Source organism: Macrotis lagotis, chromosome 1, assembly GCF_037893015.1.
Source record: "Macrotis lagotis isolate mMagLag1 chromosome 1, bilby.v1.9.chrom.fasta, whole genome shotgun sequence".
In the NCBI taxonomy this organism is placed as follows: domain Eukaryota; kingdom Metazoa; phylum Chordata; class Mammalia; order Peramelemorphia; family Peramelidae; genus Macrotis; species Macrotis lagotis.
The window spans coordinates 515625713-515653568 of NC_133658.1; the positions used below are offsets into that span (position 1 = coordinate 515625713).

A 27856-nucleotide genomic window follows, 5' to 3' on the forward strand; every position below is an offset into this window, starting at 1 on the left:
ATTAAGATAAATAAGGAATTAGTATAAATAGGTATTCCCCAAGATATAAGGAGTCAAGAATTGGGAATAAACTGCTATCAAAAGAAGGCACAAGCATTTACAATCATATGAAAGACTAAGCCAGAAAAGAAACAAATCAAAAATAACTTCTTTAACATTTTACCTAGTAGTAAAAACGGCAAAGATGTCAAAAAATCTAACTAGTGAAAGCTGGAGAGGCTATAGGAGAAAAAGCACACTAAATAAACTGGTGGTGCAATTATAAATGGGTCCAAACACTCCAATAATTTGGAATTATACTTAAAAAGTAATGAAAATGTTCCTACACTTAGGTCCAGAAATTCCACACAGGCATATTTAAGATAGTTAAGCACAAATGGAAAAGTCCCAAGGATGGAAAAAAAGGTGGTCAACTAGGAAATGGTTGGGATCTAGGAATGTAAAGATGTTATTAAACCATAAGAAGCAAGGAATATGAGAAATCAAAAAATATGGGAAAACAAAGAGATTACAGGGTAAACAAAGTCAAGAACAAATTTACACAATGGTTACAATAATATGGTGGGGTTTTCTGTGGGGGGGGAGAGGAAGGAAAGTAGACTGAAATAAAATTGAATGCTATTTAAATGGCCCAGTTTTCTTGTTTAAAAAAAAAACAACAAGAATGCTCCTTCTGCCCCCCTTTCATTGAAAGGTGTGGAGGATAAGGAAAGGGGAGGGAGGGAGAGGGAGAGGGGGGGGGAGAGAGGGAAGGGGGGGAGAGGGAGAGGGCAAATTTGTTTTCTTTTTACAAGGGGAAGGATCTTTTGATAAAGAGATATATATTTGAAAATCCAGAGGTAATTATTAAAAGTCACTGATAATAAAAAACCATTTGGAATCAAACTTTTTTCGCAAATTCCCCAGTGTACTTTTTTTGTTTCAACCAACATTCTTATCCTACTTGTTTTTCAACTAGTTCTTTTTTCTTCTTGCAACTTCAATGACGTGGCTTCCAAACTTTATGTGGTGTTTTCCCTCTCCCCACCTTAAAAAAAAACCCTATATTTTTAATTTTTCTGAACTCATATTTTATTCAAATAAAAAATTTATTACAAGTTTTCTAGAATATATGAATCAACCAAAATAATGTGGAGGTACTTATAAATAAAATCCTATAATTTAATAAAAGATAACTATACTGAATGGGCTTATTTTTCAGAACAGTTTCCCTAATTGTGGCATCATTGAGATCACTACTTATAATTCTTTTTCAATGACTGATTTTGAGTTTTTATAACTGCTACAAAAAAAAATCCCTATAACATGGTTAAGATATTAGAACTTGTAATACTTGTGTGTCAATGACTGACAAACTAAGACTCTTTATTCAGTTAAAGTCAAAACAAAGTAAAATTTCAGGCTGAAATGCTGTTTCATCTTACTAGCTTATTCAGATAAAGATTAAATATATCACATTTGTCCAAGGTTTCTTTACTATATTTAAAAATATCTTGGTCATTAAAAATAGAATTGCTTCGTTAGACAAAACAAGTGATAACCAGATCTTCATTTGTAGGATAAGTATGTTTTAAATTTGGTGACCATACCAAAAGTATTAGTTGCTAAATATATTAACAATAGGTCTAAATTTTTTTTGACAAATGCTGTCCCTTTCTGTATGTATGAATAAAGACTTTGCAGTGATTTATTTAGTGTTCAGTATTTATACACACATACACACACACACACACACACACACACTAAATCACACAAATACTCATTCCGCGAGGAAATTCTTTTTTTTATTAAGTTTAATTTAGATTCTGTCTGAATTGGAGGGATCCAATTAGAAATAATTAACATCAATTCTATTTATTTCTGAATACAAAATGAGCTCTTATGCAGCTCATCAAGTCTCTTTTTGCTACTAAGAACCCAAATGGGCATCTCTCAGGAATCTTGTACCTAAAAGGCAGCAAGTTCTATTAGGAGAAAGGAGATAAGAACCACCATGAAATTATGGGGGTAAGGGAAGAGCAAGAATGAGGGATAGAGGAGCAGCATATTTAGGATCAAGCAGTGTTCTGGAGAAAGTGCTCTAAAACATGCCTTTTATTCAATTTTGCCATATTTTGAGAGAGAGGGAGGGAGAATCAAAGAGAGAGAGAGAGAGAGCACGAGCGAGCATGGCATTTGTGTTATGGCTAAGATTTACTGAATAGCACACTATGTAAGACAAGAACATCTATGCATAACCCTTTAAGAGATTTACCAGACTAGTGCATGAAATCAACGATTTATTTAAAGACTGTCTAATCCAACTTCTCCGTGAGGAAATTCTTTACCTCTACTAAAAAAAATGAAGCATATAGAATAATATTTCTTTGTTCATAATAAATATTATTCTATATGCTTCATTATTAGCAAGTGTGCTTCACAAAATTCCTTCATACCATCACTCCTGTTTTAGGGATTTTTTTGGCAAGGCAATGGGGTTAAGTGGCTTGCCCAAGGCCACACAGCTAGGTAATTATTAAGTGTCTGAGGCCAGATTTGAAGTCAGGTTCTCCTCACTCCAGGGCCAGTGCTCTATCCACTGCACCACCTAACTGTCCCCATCACTCCTATTTTACAAGAGACTTCTCTTTTAAAGAATTTTTAAAATAAAATTGATCTCTTATTTTGAAAAAAATCGTTATTTCTCAATTAAAATTGATTGCTTAAGGAAGCATGCAATGAATGGATCCAAACTGCACAAGGAATCACATTTTAAACTAGTGTTTGAACACCTGCATTTTTTCTGACAATGATGACCTCCACCTGATCAGGGCTGAAGTGTTCCCATATTTATCTTGTTCATTTAAAGTCCAACAATATTAAATTTTCTCTTGAGGAATCATTGCCATCAAGCAATGCTTTGTAATGTAATAATAAATCTATTTCAATAACATATCATAAAAATTAATTAAATGAGCATCTTTAACTGTATCTGTTGCTTGATCCACCTGCAATACAAAAAAGGAAGATTTGCTTCTCAATTAACTGATAGCAGTGGTCTTCAGATATACCTAAACTATTATTGCAATAACTTCCTAATTGGTCTTCCTGCCTGAAATATTTCACCACTCCAGTCCAACCTAAATAAAAAGCCCCCAAAGTAATCTTCCTTAAGTGCAGGTCTTCCTCAAATGCACAAGGGAACTGAACTAACAATTCCATATTCTACATTACTTATAAAAAGAATAATTCAAAATCTTTTTGTATATGAATGGTCTAGAATCATTTTGATCTTATCAAGAGCTGCAGATGGAAATTTTTAAAAATAAATAGTTCCTCATAGCAAGCAATTCTTTTAGCACCTTTTAGGATTCAAGTTCTTTTGATGTCAATGACATAATTTTTTTGAAACTGTTTGCTTTTTTAACTATTAAATCATCTTAATTTTCTTTGGAAATCTCATCTTACCAATATATTATGGATATGGTTTTCAGTACATTGTGCAAATTCATTAAGTTTCATGCTACTGCAGTGAAATAAAACATCAATACAAAATAATACAGCTATCATTCCTCCATATGGATGGTACTTGGAAATACAGCTGATAAATGTTATTAGCACTCCAACACTGTTCATGGGTTTTACTTGGCATCTGCAGTGTTCTACCATTTCTTTCTCCAGTGGATTAAACCAAACAGTCACGGATTAAAACAAACAGTCACTTACCCAAGGTCGCATAGTCAAGTGTCTGAGAGACTGGATTTGAACTCAGTACTTCCTTACACCAAGCACAACACTCTATCCACTGAATCACTTAGCTGCCAACGTTATCGTGTGTGCACGTGTGCACAAGGGAGCAATTCAACTGTTTCAGTTGTGTCCAATTTTTATGACCCCATTTGGGATTTTCTTGGCAAAAAATACTTAAGTGTTTTGTCATTTCATCCTAGTTTTACAGATGAGGAAACTGAGACTAAGAGGATTAGTTGACTTGCCCTTTCTAACTTCAGGCTCAGTGCTCTATCCATCCCAGTCACCTCTCCTATTGATAAATACAATGCTTAAATTGTTTTTCTGATCTGGGCATTTTAACTTTTGTGTTTCTACATTTTCACAACTTAAAACTATTTTGATTTTACTTGTACTATAATGGATTCTCTTCAAACTCTACCTACTCACTTCTCATAAATTACTCTTACAACTTATTGGAGAACCAACAACACACAAAGATGATCATACCCTAGATGTTGTAATCATCACCCACAAATGTAATCAACTCCATGTTCAAGAATTCTGAAATCCCTTATCCAACCATATTCTATTGTCTTCTCATTTCTCCCTATGCTTTTCCTTTCAAAACTCCATTCTTCATCTATACCAGGAATGGAGAACCTTTTTCTGTGGATGTTTGTATCATTATTTGTGGGCTATATTTGGTCAAAAATTTAATTCACCTCTAAAAAGCTTCTAGATTTATTGAATTTCAAGTCCTGCCTGCAGCTTCCTTGCTAAAGCCACATCAGTAACAGCCAGAGTTTGCCCACACCCTAATCTATACCATGACTTTCAATCCCTTTACTCAATTTATTCCTAGGCCATCTTCCCTACATTAATCACCCTCTCATCTTTTCTCTATCTTGAACCCCAGTTGAATCAATTCAACTCTCCAATATATTCTCCCTTCTTTTGAGTCTTTGTCCTCTTATATTGCCAATTATGTCCACCCAAGCCACAGCCTTGATTCACTCCTACATATGTTGAATGACAATGGAAGAAATCATGAAACCTTTCTGACTATAACCACTATAAATATTAAAATTATCACCTCAAGTGGGTCCTCAAGAGTACTAGGCAATCCTGCTATACTTCCCTTATCAACTCGCTAGCTGACCCTTCAGAGGGTTCTTCCAACCTTCATCTGTCTAGATTCTTCCCAGGTTTCCTCCCACACCCCTAACTCTCACCTGAGTTCCTTACAGTCAAGATCATTCACTGAGCTCCCTTGCTCCTCCCTCTTTCACATAGTCTGCCACCCAGGTGCCTTCAGCCACTATGTTCTTTTTCAACTATGATCTCACATGAGTAAGTTGTCTTACCTTTTAAACCAGGTTAATCTTTCTACTTATTCAAGCAACCTCATTACATGTTATCTCCTTCAACATACTGCCCCCTGTCATTCTCACCATTTTCAATTTCACTCCCAACTACTAGCTCCTTCCCTATTGTCTATAAACATGCTTATGTCTATTCTATCTATCCTCAAAAAGCCCTTACTTGATTCTTCCATTTCATATGTATGTGGACATGGATGTGTTTTTATATAAATATATGTGTAAGAAAATCTGCCCTTTGGAGCTAAACTCTTCAAAAAGACCACACACACACAATCAATGCCTCCATTTTCTTTCTTCCCACTATCTTCTTATGTCCCTACAATCCTTCCAACTTTATCATCCCACAAAAAAGTTGCTTTCTTCAAAATTATAAATGATCTCTTAGCTACCAAACCCAACAATCTTTTCTCAATCCTCATTTTCTTCTTGATCTTTGCAGCCTTTGATGTGGTTGATCATTGTTTTCCCCTTAAAGCCTGATAGTTTCATACTTAACTTTCACAAAGGGGCACTTCATTCTTTTAAGAATACAAATATAAAAATTTAAATTAATAGTTGAACATTTCAAAACATAACTTGAGAAGTTTTGTTTTTAGGGGGAATCTTTTGCTTTTACTAAAGACAGTAGGTCCTTTTATTTGGTATGAATAGAAATGCTAAATGAAAACTAAAGGGAAAGAACAAGGATAAGAACTTTAAGGCAACATCACAGCATAACCATCTTGCACAATGATATATATGGGCAGACACATTCTTGCACACTGGGATGAGACGGACACCTATTAAGTAGTCCAGTGTAAAGATAAAACCAGGGATGTTGTCATACCTGATGGCCAACTCAGAAGGTCAGTGAACTAATAACTGTCTAATGAGAAGCACTCCCAGGATTTACTTGGTTACCAGTTGTGAAAGTTGGACTTTTGGAGCTCTCACTTCAAATAGCAGAGTAGCTCTGGTTATTTCAGTTATTTCAATATCTTAAAAGTTTGCAGGATTATAGTGTGACCCCAAAATAAACAGTAATGAAAAATCAAAGCATTCATATTATACTTTAATTCACACATTTTATATTCAAATATACTAAACAGAGTTAAACCTTAGGAAGCATATCATATTAAAAAAAAACCCTATCCATTAAATGGCAGTTGGAGAGAATCTGACATTTTTGCTTTTTCCCTAATTAGAACTTTGTTTTAACTGAAAAACATCAATGTGTTTATATGGAAGATGTCCTCAAAAAATATTTATTAATTTTGGTCATCCCTCTGAAGATAAGGTACCACACCACAGTTTTGGGGAAAACTTTGATTTAAGCTTTGTATCCTCCATAAAGTTTTTTCCTTTGGCCATATCTTCTCATTTTATTCTCTGTCTCTTGGCAAGCTCATTCAACCTCACTTCAATTACCAAGCTTTTTAGTCATAACTCTCAAAAACCCATAGCTCTCCGAGTTTTCTTCTGAACCCTAGAAACGCATATTCAAATGTCTAAAAGACATCTTCCTCTGGATGCTTCACCTCAAATTCAACTACTCTGAAACCAAATACCTTTAACCTACAACTTTCTCCCTGAGTTCAATTCATTATTTCTACTTGTGACTACCATATACTTGTTTCCTTAGTTCAAATTCTTAATATTATCTTTAACTCATCTTTCCTTTCTCTCAGTAAATAAACTTATGCCAGGTGCTATGGAAAAGCTTATGGAAACCAAGTCAAAAGTAAAGCAATTTCTTCCTTTTAAGACCAAGTCAAAAGTAAAGCAATTTCTTCCTTTTAAGACATTTGCTTTTTTATCAAGAAAGTCAATGTGAAGTTACTGTAAGTGTATACAATGTAAATGTAACTATATCTCATCTGTTACCTAGTTTTCCATCCCCTCCTCCATCCATTATTACACTACCAACCCCTTATAATAAACTCATTATGATATACTCGAGTTATTCCAAATGCCTCCTTAACTAGTTCTTCCTGACACTATCTTGTCTCTGTTACTATATTACCATTATGACCTTAAACAACTCAATTAACATTTTTGGATCTAAGTTTCCTCAACTACAAATTAAGCAAGTTTATCTACTAAATTACTTCATATTTTCCATTCTTTATGATTCTATTATTCTCCACCTTTTGCAATTTCTCCTTTATAATGCCACAAGAATAAACTTTTGGACTTTCCATACCACATTTCTCCTAAGAAAACTTACATTCCTTTTACTGCCAAGCAAATAAAATTCAAATTATTTTGCCTGGAATCTTCATTTAGCTCTCTGTGCCTTAACTCATTCAGTTTCCAATCCTTAACCCTCATCTGTTAAATTCTTAGCCATTCTTTAAAACAACTCCAAAATGATCGTCTCTCTTCCACAAAGTGTTCCTAGATTACAAACCCAATAATCCTATGCTCTTATGAAAATTTATCAAAACTGCTTTTTAAAATTAATTTAAGTGAACTCTACACTTACCTAAAATTGTATATACATTAATGTTGTATCAATGACAGATGAGCAAATTGTAGGTATAAAAGTGACATAATTTTAAAATTCCTATTTCTATAAGTATGCTATAACCTAAAAAACTTTGTGATATCTTGTTTTTATATCACTTATTTACCAAAGAACCATTCTTTATGGGGAATTAAAAAAGAAAATTCAAGAAAGTAAAATTTAAAAAGTCTACTACTATCTATATTGTTCTAATCTATTGCCTCCAAATTCAGTAAATAAGGAAAGAAGGTACTTTCTTCCTTCTTGTCTACCTCCTTTGGGTCCAAACTTGGTCATTTGTCATTTTATATTAAATTTCTATCTCATATTACTGTTCTTTATATATTTACATTGTGACTGTATATTATTTTCATGGTTCTTATTTCACTGTGTATTAGTTTTGAACAATATGAAATTGGTTTCTAGAATGACTGAACCAATTTACAGCTCTAACAGTACAACATGCTCTTACATCCAACTATTTCTTTCTTCTCATCTTTGCCAACTTTGCTGGGTCTAAGATGAAACCTCAATATTGGTCTAATTTGCATTTCTCTTAATATTATTCATTTAGGGCTTTTCACATGTTGCTAATAGTTCACAATTCTTTTTTAATAACCTTTGTCTAATTAGCTAATTAAGGATTTTGCTTTAATTTTTATATTTTTCTGTAATTGTCTACAATTACAATTGGTGATCAGGCACTTTACAAAGTTTTTTCTCTCACTTGGCCACCCCCTTCATAGAACAAGAATGCATTGTGGTGTGAAATGTTTTTCAATATCATGTAATCAAAATTATCTTCTGGCATCATCCTTATCCCTTTTTTTGGTAAAATAATTCACTCTCCCAGTCAGCTACTAAAAGAACTTTTTAATGTAACCTTTTTGCAAAGATCAGATCACATATTTGTTTTTAATTTATTGTTGTATATCATGTGGATGATACTTGACTAACCCTAATTTCTAGTAAATTGCTTTCTACTTTTCCTATTTCTTTAAGTTCTGGAAAGGAGTATTTTTTAAATCTTTCCCAAGATTACCAATGAAAGAAAAAATTTTTCATTAGCAATTTGTTATGGTGTTTATCACACAATGATTTATTGAACTTTTAGAATTTTTTTCTTGTTTTATCTTCCACTAATCAGTTTATCTAACAAGCAGCAAATAATTTTGATTACTATAATAGTTTGAACTCTAAAAAAAAACCTATTCTCCTTTTAGTCCTGGTTTTTGGTCTCTTCCAATGATGAAATAGATTATTTTCTTCCTTCAAATGAATTATTTTGTCTAACTAAGGTATGTCCTGGTATGTTGTTTATTAACATCTACTTTTCTACCATAAAGAGTCTAAATTGTCACAAAGGCTACAATTGTCTACTTTTCTCCTCTGAGTGCCATTACTCTCATGTAGTCACCCTCATAATGACATATGAACCATAATGACAACCTGCTTACTTTTACTTGGTCTTCAGGCTCAAGTCTGATTCACTCCATACCTTTCCCTCCAGTTAGCTGACAATTGATCTTATTAAAGTAGAAAGGGGATATAACCATCATTTTAGCCCCTCTATTCGAAACTCTAGAGGTCACTATTACCCAAGAATAAAACCAAAGATCCCCTACCTTGGTTCCTTCTTAACTTTACAGTATTTATTTTACCCAATTTCCTTCCATGTGATCCTGTGATATTGGCTTCTGTGATTTTTCTTGGATAAGCTACTCCACCTCTAAACATTTTCAATGGCTATCCCCATTCCTGGAACTCTCTCCTTCATCTATACCTCCTGGGCTTCCTTTTCTTCCTTTAAATCTCTGGGGGAAAAAATCCAATCTTCTGCAAGAAGTCTTTCTCTAGTCTTCCATGAAATTAACTTCAATTTATCTTGCATATATGTTTGTACATGCATAGTGGTTTATAAGTATTCTAGTTTATGTTTATATATTATATGGCTGGAAATAAAGTTCAAGAAAATGGGTCAGATAAGTCAATTAGGAAAATAAGGATAGTTTATCTGGCAGATCTATGGAAAAAGAAGCAGTTTATGACTAAAGAGGAGATAAGAGGGAGATAGAGAACATTATAGGAAACAAAATGGATAATTTTGTTTACATTAAATTGAAGTTTTTACCCAGATAAAACCAATGCAACCAAGATTAAAAGGAAGCAAGATTAAAAGCTCCAGTTAACAGGATACATATAAAAGACAAACAGAAAAAAAGTAGAAGCTGGGGGGAGGGGGGTTTAAAGACAGTCTAGGAAAATCTCAGCAGTACAGGAGATAAGGTAATTCAACCCCAAACTCAACAACTCAACCCCAAAGGCTGTGGTGAAAGAGGTCTGAGACTAGTTTAATTTGCAATAAACTGAGGTCAATCACAGCCAGAGAAGGGAAAGAAATCAATTCCCTTTGAGAATCATGAAAAAGAGAAAGTTCCCAAATAAAAAGCTCCAATGGATTTTAGGCTTCACATTTAGAAGTCATATCATAAACAAATTAGAACAGGGAAGAAAATATCTTTTACAACTCTAGCAAAAAAGTAGCAGAAGAACTGGAGTCAGGAAGCTGAATCAAATCTTAACCCAAACATTTTAATAGGGGCAGCTAGATGGCACAGTATTTAGAGCACCAGCCCTGGAGACAGGAGGACCCAAGTTCAAATCTGTCCTCAAACACTTAATAATTACCTGTGTGACGATGGGGCAAGTCAATCTCATTGCCTTGCAAAAACTAAAAAAAAAAAAAAAAAAAAAAAAACAACAAAACAAAAAAAACCCAAAAACCAAAAAACCCATTTTATTAGCTGTGACCTAAGCAAATCCTTATATCCAAGTTATTTCTTCATCTCTAAAATGAAGATGATAATGAATTGCATTAAGTGTAATATGATATTCTGAGGATCAAATGAGAACATATGGAAATGTTTTACAAGTCTTTAAGTGCAAGTCAGTAGTTCAAGATCAAATAAGAGGCAGGATAATAAAAGATAAAATGAACGCTTCTTTTAATTACAAAAACTTTAATAAAAGTAGCCCCCCCCAACACTCCAATAGTTAAATTATCAGTTAAACAGTTGGGGGGGAAGGGAGGTAAAGTAGCAAGTTTCCCTGATAAATATCCAACATGTATGAGAAACCGATTAAAATTTATAAGAAAAAAATCATTCCCCCAGTATAACAAATGGTCAAAGGGTATCAATCAATAGGTTTCAAAGACTCTAAGCTATCAAAAAAAATTCCAAATCACTCATAATTAAAGAAATGAACATTAAAATAGCTTTGAAGTTCTATCTTATTTATTAGATCAGCAAAAATATCAGAGAAGGGAAAATGACAAATGTTGCAGGTAGTGCTAGATCTATTAAAATGACGTAATTTGAACTTGTACCTGGAAAGTCAGTCCACTTATATTACTATATCCCCAAGAAATCAAAGCAGAGAAGACCCATCCATGTTGCTCTTTGGCAAAGAATTATAAACTAAGAGGAATAACCCACCAAATAGGTAATGGCAGAAGAAGCTGTGGTATATGCAAACAATGTATCATTCATTATGCTGCCAGAAATAGTGGAATGAATAGTTTCAAAAAAAACCTGGAAAGACTTGCATAAACTGAGGTAGTGGAGTGAATAGAAGTAGGGAATAATTTATACAACACCACCACAAAGACACACGATTTTAAAAGACTTAAAAATTATGATCAATGCAACCATTCAATCACAATTTCAAAATTCCTACAATACAGGCAAGCTACCCAACCCTCCTGACAAGACAGAATAATAATTAGACTTGGTGAATGTAGCCATGTTTTTCTAGATTATGTGCATGTGTTACATACATCTTGCTTTTAATAGGGAAATGCAGGAGGAATAACAAGGGGTAGGAATTGGGTTGTTAAAAAAGAAAAAAAGAATAGATTTCCTGAAGTAGCTTTTGAAACTACATAGAAGAAAACAGAAGGCCAAAAAGAATCACTGACAAGGACAGTTTTAAAGTTACATGTTGAACTGATTATATATTTAAAAATAGAAGGTAAGGACTGAGGGAAAAGGTAGACCTAATTCTAGTCATTGTCCAAATCAACAAGAGCAGAAATATTCATAGTTCATTGAGGGCAAGATACCTACCAAAACATCAAAGTGGGTGAGAGACAAGTGGCTCAACTCAAAAAGTCCAACCCAAAACTCAAGGCTGAAAATGAATAAACATAAGAAGATATCAATTATGAATAAGAGAATTATGAGATAAAAGAAGCTGATGAAGTAAATAAATCCAGAAGAAGATTAAACTGATAAGATGAAGCAGAATCATCAATGCTTCTGGTAAGTTAACCAAATAAGTAGCTGAAAGAGCTATTAAAATAAAAAAAAAGAGCTCTTAAATTTGTTGAAGGAGCTAACAGTAAAAGGAGAGGATTAAAAGATATAAAATAGGAAATTACAATATGCTTAATGGCACCACAATGAAATATCAGTTAATATATAATGTATTGATGGTGAAGTAATGGTGAAGTACATTTTAAGTACTTGAAGTTAAAGTTAATATGAGCATTAGGGGAAATGAACCATAAAATTATAATAGGGTTTTTTTACAGGTTCCTTTCAGAACCAGACAAATTTAACAAAAGCAAAGTAAGAAAATTAAATACCTTAATAATATTAGCTTCAGTAAAAGAAATAGAAATATAAATAACTTGCAACTTATGTATGGGATATTCATGAAAACCGACCATGTACTGACACATTAAAAACCTCATAAATGCAGAAATATTTAGATATTTGAGAAAAGGATTCAAACTTGAGTGGAATAAATAACTTAATTCTAAAGAAGTGACAAATCAAAAAATGAATGAAAGAAAACAACAGATAATTTCATTGAAAAAAACAATAAAAAGATACTCTATCATTACTTCTGGGATACAGCCAAAGCAATCCTTGGAGGAAAATGTGGTGTCTAAACCCATTAATCAGCAAAAGGAAAAAAACACATTAAAATCGGGCAAACAGAAAACCAAATACAACTAAATACAAAAAAATAGAAATTTAAATATACAGATAATATGAGTTTGGTTTTCTAAAAAATTAAAATGAAAAACAATAAATCATTAGTCAATCTGATTTAGATTAAAAATCAAATTATGAAAATCCTAAATGAAAAATAATTCTCAACAAATAAATATAATTAGGAACTATTTTGTCCAATTATTTATGTTAACAAAATCAGTAACATAAGAAATGGATCACAAAAATAAAAAACATGGATTATGAAATTAAAAATATTGAGAATAGAAAAAGGAAATTGAGTAATTATGAAACGCCATATTCTCCTCCCCAGTTCTTCTAATCTCAGGAAAAAAAAAACAAAAAACGAATGAGCCAAAAAAAAGTTCCAAAGGGGAAAAAACCCAGAACCAGCTGGATTTAACAATATTATAAAAAATTTAAAAACAATATCAATATTAAATAAATTACAAAATTACAGAAAGGGATCCTTTCAAACTCCTCTATGAAATACTGTCCTGATATCTGGACCGAGAAAAAGAGAACAAAAAGAAAACTATGCAGAATATAATAAATACAAAATTATATAAATAAGTCTAACATATAAAAATTATCCATTGGCATGGCACAGTAGATAGAACTACCTTAGTCCCACCACTGACACTTACTGGATATAAGGTCAAGTCACTTCACCTCACTCACACTGCTCTAGGAAACTCCTTAAAACAATAATTCATATAGGAAACATTTTTTACAACCAGTTTTTTTTCTGACAAAGGACTCATTTCTAAAATATAGAGAACTAAAATTTATAAGAAAACAAATCATTCCCCAATTGATATGGAAAGGCAATTCTCAGATGAATAAGTTAAAACCAACTATGATCATATGAAAAATTCCTTTCTATCATTACTGATTAAGGAGATGAAAATTAAAACAACTCTGAGGTACCAACAGACAACTATCAGATTGACTAATATGACTAAAAAAGGGAAATGGTCATGGTTAAGGGGGATATGGGAAAACTGGGGAGAATTGTGACCTGATCCAACCATTCTGGAGAACAATTTGGAAATTTGCTCAAAAGGCCTTTGTAAAGCTGTGCGTACTCTTTGATCTAGCAATACCACTGCAAGATCTGTATCCCAAAAAGATCATGAAAAAGGGTTAAAAAAAAACCCCACATGTACAAAAATATTCACTGCAGTTCTTCTGGTAGTGGTAAAGAATTAATGGGATACCCATCAATTGAGGAATGGCTGAACAAATAGTGGTATATGAATGTGATGGAACACTATTGTTCTGTAAGAAATTGTGAGGGGGTAGGACTTGAGAAAAGCCTGGAAAGAATTGAATGAACTGATGCTGAGTGAAATGAGCAGAACAGAACAGCATTATCCACACTAATAGTAACACTGAGTGACGGAAATGCTCATTTCAGCGGTACAATAATAAAACAACTCTAGAAGATACAGATACAGATGAAGAAATCAACACGATCCATAGTCATATGAAAAATTGCTCTAAATAACTACTGATTAGAGAAATGCAAATTAAAGCATCTCTGAGGTACCACCTCACACCTCTCAGATTGACCAATACAATCAGAAAGGGTAATTAATCATCAATGTTGGAGAGGATGTGGGAAATAGAGAACATCAATGCATTGTTGGTAGAGCTGTGAAATTTAAATGCAAACCAAAGTTTACTATTTTCAGTTTTTAAAAGTTGTCTTATATATTCTATTGTTTCTTTTCCTCTTATTTTTTTTCTTCTATTTGGATATGATTCTTCTTTTACAATATGATTAATATGGATCTATATTCAGTACAATTAAACATGTAGAGCCTATATTAGATAGCTTTCTGTCCGGAGAAGGAAGGGAGAAAAATGTAAATGTAAATGTAAACGTAAAATGTAAAACTCAAAATATTGCCCCTACCCCCCAAAAAAAGATGGTGAAAAACAATGAAATATTTTTAAATTTTTTAATTGAGAGTTTCATGCTAGATCACTCAACAAAGCAAATATTTTTATTTTTTTAAAAGGTGACAATTTTTAAATAATAAATTTGACAATACCAATATAAAGATTTATTTTGTGTGACTATACAGATTTGTTTAGTCTTTTTTTTCTTTTGGAGGCCAATAACAGGGGAAAGTGATACTTGTAAAAAGAAAGATAATAAGTAAATAGAATCAGATTTGTAGTTGAAAAAAACTTAAGAAGCTAATATTTCAACCCCATCCTTAAATAGATGAGAAACTGAGATCTTGAAGAAATGAAGCAACTTGCCCATGATCACATGAGTTAATTAAGTAGCATAAATGAAATTTGAATCCAGTTCCCCTCTCCCCCCAAAAGTATGAATGAATAATTTTAAAAAGAGAAATGAAAGATAAGCAGAGCAGTATTGAACCGACACATAAAATTTCAAATATACCTCATGCCCCTATCAAAAACCAAGCTGCATATCATAGAGACTCATGGTTTTACCCCATCTTTTTTTTGTTCTTTCCATAAGAAAATATGCTTGCCTCTTGGTGTTTGCCAAGTTCATAATAATAAAAAGGAATTTAACAAAAATAAAGTGGGGCAGCTAGGTGGCGCAGTGGATGGCGCACTGGCCCTGGTGTCAAGAGTACCTGAGTTCAAATGGTCTCAGACACTTAATAATTACCTAGCTGTGTAGGCTTGGGCAAACCACTTAACCCCATTTGCCTTACAAAAACCTAAAAAGAAAAAGTTATTAAAAACTATTTACTACTAGGAAAAAAGAAATATAAATACAATACAGAATCCAGGAATAAATTCAATATACATAACTGATTAATGCTTGACAAACTTCATGCCCATAAAAACATTTGATAATTCAATCATTCAACAAAAACTGCTAGAAGTAGATAGTAAAGTAAAAAATGAGTTTCAGTCTGTAGTGTATGCTACATACTAAAATGAACTAAACTAGATCTGAATTAAAAAAACTAATCAGAAAAAATGTGGAAGAAAAATAATGTATCAACTATTGAAAAAAGGAATATTTAAATAGAAATTATTGAAAATATAATTTTATGACAAAAACAATTCTAAAATTAAAGAAACTAAAAAAAATCTATCAGTTTATTAAATAAAACTGACTTGACATCCAGAACCTAAAGGAAGTGATATATATGTGTAATAATATGTTCCTCAATGAAGCAATGGCAAAAGCGTTTACCTGACAATGTTCAAAGAAAATGCAAATTAGTAAAACAATGAAAAGATGTTCAAAATCTCAATTAGAAATCAAGACCTCTCTGAAGTCCTTTCCAGCTGTATCAATCTATAATCTTTTAATCAAAAGACTTCAAAATACTACCTTACATTCATGAAATTTACCAAAATTGTAATTAATTACAAAATGCTATGCTAGTGGGACTACTGGAAGATTTTCTATTTTACTAGGACTGAAGACTTAAAAGTTTTTTGGAGAACAATTTTGTTGTTGTTCAGTCGTTTCAGTCATTATTTGACTCTTAGATAATCCATTTAAGGTTTTCTGGGCAAAGATACTGGAGTGGTTTCCCATTTCCTTCTCCAACTGATTTTACAGATGAGGAACTAAAGCAAACAGAGTCACACACTATTAAGTGTCTGAAACCAGATTTGGGCTCAGGAATAGTCTTTATGACTTCAGATTGGGCACTTCATCCAATGTGCCAGCTAACTTCCTCTTGGGAGGACAATAAAACAATATAAAATAATCATAAAACTGAAAAATGAGTTGACTCAGTTATTCCCTAATATTTTGAGGTAGAAATTGCATTAAAAGGAAAAAAGGACTGCCTCGTGTGTACAAAATATCCAAACTTTTATTTATAAAGGTCACATATAACATAAGTGATACAAAAATCAAAAGAACCAACATGACTGGTTACACAGAAGAACATTGTACCCAGTAACAGCATCATTGTATAATGATCAATTATGACTTAGCTCTTCTCAGCAATACAAGCAATTAAAGAATTTTCAAAGAAAATTCCCATCCACAACTAAAGAAAGAACTAGAAATTGAAAGCAGGTCAAAGTATACTATTGTCACTTTTTAAAATTTGTTTGTTTATTTTTTCTTAGTTTTTCCCTTTAGTTCCCTTTAGTTTTTTCACAACATGACTAATACGGAAATGTGTAATGTGAATGCATAACCTATATCAGATTACTTTCTGGGGGGGGGGGGAGAGTAGAAGAGAAAATAATGTTGAAAACTATCTTTACATATAAAATATATTGGTTATAATTATTATTTTAAAAGCCAGAGTTAAAGGAACATCAGATACACAAAGAGGATATATGAAGAAAAAATACATTTTTATTTAGATTTTGATATTGTTTGGTTCTACTTATATTATGCATTTTGAGTATATTAATTCCTTCTTTTTATGTTTGCTTATAATTTTTGATGACTTGAGGATTTTTTTTAAACATACACAGAATTATAGCTAAATTATCGCAGACAAAATAAAGCAACCACTTCAAATGTTAGGTTTTATTAGGTAACTGACCAGAAGTAACTTTGTTAAGGTCATAATCCTAAATAGGAAAACTGAGGTATAGAGCTAAGTCTCTTTACACATAAGTCAACCTATTTTTACTCTTTCCTTAAAATATTAAAACCAAGTTAGTCATAACATATTAATCTGGCAAAAAATAATGTTAAATATAGAAAAAATTAACATTTTCTAACTCTTTTATGTCAATGTAACCAAACACTAGCCTTTAAAATACACAAGATACTACATTCCTCATTCTAATCTAGTTTGTAATGCAATATTTGTAAAGTTTTAAATCTAAAACCATAATATTTTGTGAATTTTCCAGCATCTTATACCTATCAGAAAATTCTTTTACTATAGTATAACTATGTTGCACTTAATTCTGGAAAATTTTATCCTGCTGCCAAAGAGGACAGTCATGGGATATACTCAAATTTGGGGATATGATATATGGAAGATGTATTAACACACTCTGCTAAGAAGTCAAAAAGAAAGTAGTATGAAAAGAAAATAACATTCCAAAAGGAGAAACAGAATGGTCAAGAGCAAAAGGAGCAAAAGTAACAAAAAGGTCTAGAAAGAGGAGGATTAAGAAAAGGCCATCAAACATTGGCAATTAAGAAACTACTGCTAATTTTGATGTCAGCAATTTCAATTGAGTGAGAAGATTAGTAACCAGGTTGCCAAGGAATAAATAAAAAGTACCAAAGGAAAAGAAGCTAAAGCGATGGTAAAAGGCAGCATTTTCTAGGAGTTTGGGCTGGGAAATGGAAAAGAAATATAGGATGATGTGGTTGGAAGAGATAATAGGGCCAACAAATTTTTGTTGTGGTTTGCTATTGCTTTAGAGAAAGGAGTTGTGCATGTTTGCAAATAAGAACCACCAGTAAATAAGATGAAATAAGATTAGAGAAATAGGGAATAACTGATGGGGCAATCAGATGAAGGAGATTCACTGAAAGTTCATAAGAAGATTTGGTTTTGGCAAGCAGGAAGAGTCTTCTTGAGGTTTGAGTAAATGATAGAATGCCAAAACAATCTTCCTAAGGAACATGTCTGAATGTGGGGGCAGCTTGCCCACTGCTACTAGAAACATAAATTCCTCAATCTGGCATTTAATGTATTCTACAAACTAATGAAACCTATCTTCCCAGTCTGATTTCATATTATCCTTTTTCATGTTCTCTATATTCCTTAATAGACCCCAAAGTAGACTACCCCCCTCCCCAAAACATCATTCTATTTTTCATCTCAATACATTCGTAAAACAGTCTGAAATATCTTGGAAATATTTCTTCCTTTTCTGTACTTCAAAAAAACTCTAAGGTCACCTATCATCCCCATACCGCTGTCCCTCACTCACTAGGCCACTATTCAGGGTTCTCTCATCTTAGATTGTCTCGTTCATTTGTTCCAATTCTTAGCATAGTATCTGGTTTTAATAAATTAATAAATACCTAACAAATATTTGTTGTGCATTTTGAATCCCTCTAATGAAATATTAGCTCTGTAAGGGCAGAAACTTTTATTTTTCTTTGTATCCCCAGTCCAATGTCTTGCCCATAGTACACATATAAGCAACTCCTAACAAAGTGGATAGTATTTGTCTTTAAGGAAACTGGCCACAGGAAATTCTAAACATTTTTTATATAAATAACATTATAAGTGGGAGCTATGCCTATAATAAAAGCTTAATAAATGCTTTTATATTTAGCTAATTTCCCCAGACTACAAAAACTATTTAATCCATTATTTAGCTCAATTGAGTTTTGAATTTTGAGACTAGAAATAAAGACTTTCATCTGAGAAATTTTGCTGTCAAGTTTTATTCCTCAGCTTACCATTTTCTTCATAATCTTACCTTTATTTGGATTTGTGCAAAACTTTTTAACTTTATGTAATCACAGTTAATCATTTTATTTTGCTTCTCTCCATACCTTGTTTGTTCATAAAGTCTACCACTGTCTATGATATGAAAGTTAATTCCCCCACCCCAGGTTTCTCTAATTTGTTGATGATGAAAACTTTCTTTACATCTAGGTCATATATCCATTTGGTATGTATGAGGTGTTGGTCTAAATGTGATTATGCAGAGGTGGGGAAAGATAAAAAAGAAAAGTTCCTCTTACAAGATTCTAGGAACTGATAGGACCTAAGCAAAAATTTGAATAGATGAAATTTCAAAACTTCCCTCCCTTCTATTCTGTATTCCTAATTCCAGTTTATTCTAGAATCCTCCTTGCTGCCAAATCCACTGTCCCAACTTTAGCATCAATAGTAGCCCTGTCCTAAACTTCAAAAGAATTCAATATTCTAAGGAATCTCATTCCCTCTTAACAGTTAGTATATGCAAAAAAAAAAGGGATTCTAATTATTCACATCAAAATTTTGAAGGCTAGTAGCTCTTCAAGAGGCAATAAATAACATTCTGATTAGTAGCTTCTTAAAACTAATTTGAGATTTTATCACATTCAGACCAAGAAACTTCAGGTACTCTTTTAGGGAAGGTATGAAGGCTGACCTTCAAGGTGACAGGTTATGCCTACTGGAAAAGTTTCTAAGGGAAAGGCCTATCAACACTTGAGAATGCAGCTTCATTCTCACCCTTTTCAACTGGAACTGATCTACTATGAGAATTTTCCACTATTCTGCCACAACCAGGCTATTGGCAAATTGAGAAGAAGGAACCAAACAGTTCAAGATTTTAAACTATACTACAAAGCAGTTACTGTCAAAACAATCCGATGTTGGTTAAGAAACTAAGAGAATTAGTGGAACAGGTCCAATACACAACACAGTCAAGCAAATGTATCTAAAACCTTCATATTCCCAAACAAGAAAGACTCCAGCTAATGGAAAAAGGAGAGTCCCCGAAGGTATTTGATGAAAAGGAGAAAGCTTATTTAGTCTTCGCTTTAAAGACTGGAGAAAAGATATTGAAGAAGGCAGGAAGAACTACCATAGGAACATAGATCTAAAATTGAAGGGGACCTTGGAAGTTAAGTCTTTCTCATTTTACAGATGAGAGAACTGAGGTCTAAGGAGACTGGTATTTACTGCAAATCTCAGTTATCAGAGAGCAGAACTGGGATATGAATTTAGGGCTTCCAACTATAAATCCAGTAACCTTTCTAACGCACTGTGAGGCTAAATCTGAAATTTCAGAGAAAAGAAATTAAAAGCCCGAACTAGGGTTTCAGTAAAAGTTTAGATTATGATTGTGACAGAATTTGGTAGATATTTGAATTGAGGGAGGGAGGTAAATAAGAGAGATAGAAAGAGTCATGATAATTAGCAAACTGGGTGACTTGGAAGGAAGCTTGGGAAAAGTAGGGTTTGCTAGTGATTTGAGGTAAGCTGGGCATAGCTTTAGACTGCTATGCTTTTTGAGTTTTTTTTTTGTTTCTCCTTTATTACACACAGCAATACAGTAACTGATCACATAAAATTGTATTCATTTTTGGCCACAGCAATTCATTGGGGAAAAAAATTCACTAAAGGCACTATAAATGTAATCAGTAGATAGAATAGCCACAAAACCAAGCTTTTAAGTATGACTGTAAAGTAACAAGACACAAGGTAAAAATGCTAACACCTAAAGACATCGTATTATCAGAGAAAGATTCCCAACTTCAGAAGAATCAGCAGTTTGAGTTCTAAAACTTTTGGGGAGAAAAAAAGAAAAAAAAATCAATGGAAGACCACTGAATCAATTTCTTTTTTTTTTAAAGGTTTTTTGCAAGGCAAACGGGTTAAGTGGCTTGCCCAAGGCCACACAGCTAGGTAAGTATTAAGTGTCTGAGACCGGATTAGAACCCAGGTACTCCTCACTCCAGGGCCCGTGCTTTATCCACTATGCCACCTAGCTGCCCCTTTTTTAAATTTTTTTAAATCAATTTCTTAAAAAATTAGACTAAATCTCTACAAAAATAATTTCCAGGGGCGGCTAGGTGGCACAATGGATAAAGCACGGGCCCTGGAGTGAGGAGTACCTGGGTTCTAATCCGGTCTCAGACACTTAATACTTACCTAGCTGTGTGGCCTTGGGCAAGCCACTTAACCCGTTTGCCTTGCAAAAACCTAAAAATAACAAAAAGCAAAAACAAAAAACAAAACAACAAAAATAATTTCCAAGATATTTGTGAAGATTCCATGACACTTATGAAATATTTCTTTACCTTTTGTTGGTCAAAAGAAGTTTGGAATGGCAAACTAAGACTTCGTACAAAAGACTGCGATACTGTAACATAGTAAATACAATTTTATGTGATCAGTTACTGTATTGCTGTGTGTAATTTATTTATATACACATTTGAAAGATTAATACAGTATAGTGTCCAAGTATCAATTATAGTTGACTAAAAAAGTTTGTAATTATTTCAATAAAAAATTGGGCGTCACCTTCTCACCAACCCCCCTTTAAGACTATAAGTTATTATAAATATCTTCTATTTGAAAAATCACATTTTACCTCCATCATTTCAATTTACAGCCTTTTTTCCAAGAGTATATTCAACTAAAAAAGCTGATCTAAGAAAAACATACAGGAAAAAAAGTTAGAGATTAAACATCAATTGAGTCAAAATCAATAAATGAGAGGCACTGTAGCTTTCTGTTTAAGAGTTTGTATGGGGCAGAGCCAAGATGGCGACAAGAAGGGATCCAGTCTTAGGAGTTCTCTGCTAAAACTCACCAGCTAAGGACTCTTAACTAAACTTTTGAGAGACAGAGCCCACAAAGGGCTCCAGTGAGGCAGTTCTCCTACTCAAGGTAACCTGGAAAAGAGCAGAAAGGCTCTGCTCCCCGGGGTCGGAGGGGCGGCCTGCCAGAGGGGTGGCCCGCCAGAGCCAAAGAACTTCAGCCTCCTGGAGGCAGCCCCAGGGCACTGGGAGTCTCAGCTCACAGCAGCGGGGGAGTCTCCTGAGCTGCACCCCGAGGAGCACCGGGCACAAAGTGGGGGAACAGCGGGGGACCTCTGCCAGAGCGAACACGTGGAGCCCAGCCCTCAGGGCACAAAGCAAGCAGCTTGGTCTTTCTGCAGCCCAGAGCAGGCTGAGCCAGTAAGCAGGATGCTTCAGGGCATGAGCCCATTGAGCTGAGGGAGGGTAGTGAAGAAAAACTGGGAGCTCGATCCTCTGCCCCTGGAACAGGACTCCGGGGCTCTGAACACATTCATTCAGATCCTGATCCCAGTCTAGCCCCCCCCCACCTCAGCCCCGTGGCAGAGGGAGGTGCTTATGGTCATTCACAGACCAGGAGGGAGGACAGAGCCTCACACTCTGTGGGAGTGTCCCAAAAGCTCAGGAAGCACCCCCAAAACCAGGCCCAGGCTGGGAAAATGAGCAAGCAGAGAAACAAAAAGAAGACTATTGAGAAATATTTTGCAAATGAGCCCAAGAAGGATCAAAATACTTGGTCTGAAGATGAGGAAGCACAAGCTCCTGCATCTAAAGACTCCAAGAAAAATAGAAATTGGGTTCAGGCTATGACAGAGCTCAAAAAAAGACTTTGAAAATCAAATGAGGGAGTTGGAAGAAAAACCGGGAAAAGAAAGGAGAGAGATGCAGGAAAAACATGAAAATGAAGTCAGCAGCTTAGTCAAGGAAATCCAAAAAAATGCTGAAGAAAATAGCATGCTAAAAACCAGCTTAGGTCAAATGGATAAACCAGTTCAAAAAGTTATTGAGGAGAAGAATGCTTTTAAAAGCAGATTGGACAGATGGAAAAAGAAATAAGAAAACTCTCTGAGGAGAACAAATCCTTCAGACAAAGAACAGAATTCAGGGAGATTGATGAATTTACCAGAAATCAGGAATCAATACTTCAAAACCAAAAAAATGAAAAATTAGAAGAAATTATGAAATATCTCATTGAAAAAAACAACTGATATGGAAAACAGACTTAGGAAAGATAATTTAAAAATTATTGGAATACCTGAAAGTCATGATCAGGAAAAGAGCCTTGACATCATTTTCAAAGAATTACTACAGGAAAATTGCCCTGATATTCTAGAAGCAGAGGGCAAAATAGAAATGGAGAGAATCCACCCATCCCCCAGAGAAAGAGATCCTAAAAAACCAACCCCCAGGAATATTATAGCCAAGTTCCAGAACTCCCAAGTCAAAGAGAAAATATTACAAGCAGCCAGAAGGACACAGTTCAAATACTGTGGAGCTGCAGTCAGGATCACACAGGACTTAGCAGGAACTACAATGGAAGCTCGTAGGGCTTGGAATATAATATACCAGAAGGCAAAAGAGCTTAGAATACAGCCAAGAATGAACTACCCAGCAAGGCTGAATGTCCTCTTCCAGGGAAAAAGATGGACTTTCAATGAACCAGGGGAATTTCAAAGGTTCCTTTTGGAATGGCCAGAGCTGAACAGAAGGTTTGATCTTCAGATACAGGACTCAGGTGAAGCATGGAGATTGGGGGGAGGGGGGGGGAAATATGGAAATATGAGGGACTTAATGAGGATGAACTGCATGCATTCCTGCATAGAAAAATGACACTGATAATACTTATATGAACCTTCTCAGTTAATAGAGTTGAAGCACAGGAGAAAGCTGAATTCGAAGAGAAAATATGGTGTAAAAATGAAGTCAATAGAAAAAAAAGGGAAATGGAATGGGAGAAAGAAAAAGAAGAGGGGGAATAGTCCAAGATATTTCACCTAAGATTTTTTTTTTTATTACAATGAGCTATTGCAATGATATGGAAGGGGGGAGGCAAGGGGGAATGAGGGAACCTTTGCTCTCATCAGAGATGGCTAGGAGAGGAAACAGCATATATACTCAATGGGGTACAGACATCTGGAGTAAGAAGGAGGGGGGAGCAGGGGGAAGGGGTGGGGATGTGAATAAAGGAGGAGAGGATGGACCATGGGGGGAGAGTGGTCAGTCAGATATAACACATTTTCTTTCTTACTTCTTGCAAGGGGCTGGGATTGGAAGGCCTGTCCAGGACCATAGGGCCAGGTGGATTCTGGGCCTAAGGGGTGGTATGGGGGCTCACGGCTTCTTGGCCCCAGGACCAGGGATCTGTCTGCTGCGCCACTCAGCGACCCTACAGCGGAATCAGAGTGAAAGGAGAGAGAAAATAGAGTACATGGTAATGGAGAAATAAGAAATGAGGGAGTTGTGATCAGCAATGGCAACAGTGGAAAAATGTGGAAGTAACTTTTGTGATGTACTTATAAAGAATGAGATCCACCCATGAAAAAAAAAGTTTGTATCCCACCTTAGACACACCTAAGCTGTATGACCATGGACAAGTTAATTGAACTTTTTTAGTTTCTGTGGAGCTGTGAACTGATCCAGCCTTTCTGAAAAGCAGTTTGGCATTATGCCCAAAGGGCAATGAAAATGTGCCTACCCTTTGATCCAGCAATACCACTAGTGCATATATATATATCTGGCGTATTAGCCATGAAAAAGGGCAAAAACCTCACATAAACAAAAATATTCATAGCAGCTGTGTTTGTAGTGGCAAAGAATTGGAAATCTAGGGGATACCCATCAATTACGGAAATTACGGAACAAATTGGTAAATGTATGAGATAGAAACTATTGTTCTATTAGAAATCAGGAGGGATGGGATTTCAGAAATGTTTGGAAAAACTTGCATGAACTGATGTTGAGTGAGATGAGCAGAACCAGAAGAATATTGTACACATCAACAACATAGGGTGATCGTCAATCGTGATGGACTTGTTCACTCCCTCAGTGCAAGAATCAGGGACAATTTGGAAGGATTTGTGATAGAGAATACCATCTCTATCCAGCGAAAGAACTGTGGAGTTTTAACGAAGAATAAAAATTACCTTCAATTACAAAAAAATCATCCTTTGTTTTTCATCATTTTTCTATCTAATATTTTCTGTCTTCCTTAGGGATTTGCTTTTTCTCTCAATGCATTCAATTGTGATCTATGAATTTCATGGAAATAAATGTAAAGACTATCAGACTGTCTTCTGTTGGGGGCAGAGGGGAAAAATTGTAAAATTCAAAACTTTGCAAAGAATGATTGGTAGAAACTACTATTGTATATAATTGGAAAACAAAATATTCATATTAAATAAAGTTCTAGCTTCTTCATCTGTAAAACAGGGTAACAATACAAAAACAGGGCTATTTGTGAGAAAAATATTTTGCAAAATTTAATTATTATTAATAATTCTCGAGTGTAAACAATCTTTTCCTTACAGCATCACAAAACTATACATTTTCTTAACTCTGGCAATTATATGCATACCACAAATAGAGGTTATATCCAAGGCAAGTCTCCGGGCAATTCTTCTCACAAATAAGTAGCAACAAAGATAAATTATCCATAGCAATGAAAATCACAGGTGTGAATCAATGATTATTTAAAATATAACTGAGAATAAAGAAGCAAAAAAGGCTCAGAGCAACCAAAACAGATAATAACAAAATGTTGATCAATAGAAAATCTTTTGCATTTATCTGTACAAGTTTGTTTAGCATATAATTCTAACCTCCAGTTTGATTTCCTAAAGTAGAGAAGATTTAAATTCCTTATTACAAAAGAGAGAGCAGTAGTATAGTATTAAAGGAGGAATTGCAAAATTGATAACCTCTCAATAAAGGAGAAACAAAAAAAACTCAAAAAGCATAGCTGTCTAAAGCTATGCCCAGCTTACCTCAAATCACAGCAAACCCTACTTTTCCCAAGCTTCCTTCCAAGTCAACCAATGTGCTAATTATCATGACTCTTCCTATCTCTCTTATTTACCTCCCTTCCTCAACCCAAATCTCTACCAAATTCTGTCACAATCATAATCTAAACTTTTACTGAAACCCTAGTTCGGGCTTTTAATTTCTTTTCTCTGAAATTTCAGATTTAGCCTCACAGTGCATTAGAAAGGTTACTGGATTTATAGTTGGAAGCCCTAAATTCAAATCCCAGTTCTGCTCTCTGATAACTGAGATTTGCAGTAAATACCAGTCTCCTTAGACCTCAGTTCTCTCATCTGTTAAGTGAGAAAGACTAACTTCCAAGGTCCCCTTCAATTCTAGATCTATGTTCCTATGGTAGTTCTTCCTGCCTTCTTCAATATCTTTTCTCCAATCTTTAAAGCAAAGACTAAATAAGCTTTCTCTTTTTCATCAAAGACCTTCAGGGGGCTCTCCATTACTCAAGTAAGCAATCAAGGAATAATAATTATATTCTAGTCTAACCCCTCCCACCTCCCCCTTCTCTTTCTCAAACTAACTCAACTCCCAGAATAACCTTACTGGATCTTTTTCTTTCATACATTTATGTGAAGCTTTAATCCTGATGAAGCAATTTCCACACAACAACCCTGTGAGATAGTTTAGTACAAATGCTAAGTCCATTTTATTGAGAGGATTCAGAAGGTCGTTGGGGAGGGCAGGGAGAGAGGGCAAAAGTCAGGGAAGGAAATCTGAATGAGAATCCTGCCTCTTCATCTGTTGCTAAATCTTCCCAGAAATACGGGTTCAACAAGGAAAATGATATATTATAAAGACAATATTGTAAAGACAAGCAATTGTGAAAGACTTAACTTTTAATCAATGCAATGACCACAGAGACCAATATGGAGATGTTCAAGAGACTGAATTAGACAAGACACACGGAAATAAAGTAAAATGTGAAATTAAAAATATTAAGAATCCTAATCCTGATACTTATGCACTAGACACCTCAGTTTTAATTGCTTCATCTGTAAGATGGGGATAAATGTCCTACTCATCTAGTAGTTTCCTAATTAAGAATGCACTAGAGTATGAATATGAGATTGTTTTCTAAGTGATTTGCCCAAAGTCACACAGCTTTGGTTTTCTCCCATGACTTTTTTCTTTTCTTTTTTGCAAGATCTGAATCACATTAATAGGCATTTGGTAAATGTTTGCACAAATCAAAGGCATAATAATAATATTCATGATCCTGAGGATGTACAGTAATAATGATCTTGAAAAGTCATTAACAATATATATACTTCAGTCAACTCTTTTTAAAAAGTATCACAGGGGGCAGCTAGGGGTGCAGGGGATAGATAGAGCACCAGCCCTAGGGTTAGGAGGACCTGAGTTCAAATTTGACCTCAGACACTCAATAATTACCTAGCTGTGTGACCTTGGGCCAAGTCACTTAACCCCATTGCCCTGCAAACCTCAGCCCCAAAAGAGAAGGCATCACAGGGCTAAAATAAGCAGAATTCAAATACTTTAGAGAAAAAAAAAAGCTTCAGAGGTATCACTATAGTAAGTGGATATATATTCCCTAATTCTTCTTTCCTTCTCATGACTCCCTCTGCCCTGACTGGAGGTTTCCTTGGCAAAGAAGTTAGAGTCATTTGCCACTTTCTTCTCCAGTTTACTTTACAGATGAGGAAACTGAGGAAAACCGGGTGAAGTGACTTGCCCAGGGTCACACAGCTAATAATAAGTGCCTGAGGTTTGGATTTTAAATGAGGTCTTCCTGACTCCAATTCCAGAACTCTATCAGTATCTCCCCTTGAACAATCCAAAATATGTCTGGGATACTACTACTCTGCTTATCAAAGCTCTTAAAAGAATATACAGTACATGAAGTTCATTTTGCATAAAACTTGTCACCTTTCCAACATTACTCCAATAAAATGTATTGGTTTCCCTTTTTGCCTCATAGCCTCTGAGCCTATCACACTAGCTTACACATAATAAGCACCTTCAACAGGAAAAAAAATTCAGGAATGATCTAATAGTAAGATTTATTAAAGAA

At 34.4% G+C, this 27856-nt stretch overlaps 1 protein-coding gene and 1 long non-coding RNA gene across 4 annotated transcripts in view; both read right to left on the bottom strand.

The window, feature by feature from the left end:
* LOC141506941 (uncharacterized) overlaps positions 1–20925 on the bottom strand; it is a 30116-nt gene extending 9191 nt beyond the window's left edge. The window contains exons 1-2 of one of the 3 annotated variants that reach the window (XR_012474027.1): positions 11706–20919; positions 10267–10309 (exon numbers count right to left, since the gene is read on the bottom strand). This is a non-coding gene — a long non-coding RNA (uncharacterized LOC141506941). Of the gene's footprint in view, positions 1–163 lie in introns of all 3 variants that reach the window. The other 2 variants (XR_012474026.1, XR_012474025.1) reach the window with 2 other exon arrangements.
* LOC141505057 (uncharacterized) overlaps positions 1–27856 on the bottom strand; it is a 72014-nt gene that overhangs the window by 36082 nt on the left and 8076 nt on the right. The window lies entirely within an intron of this gene.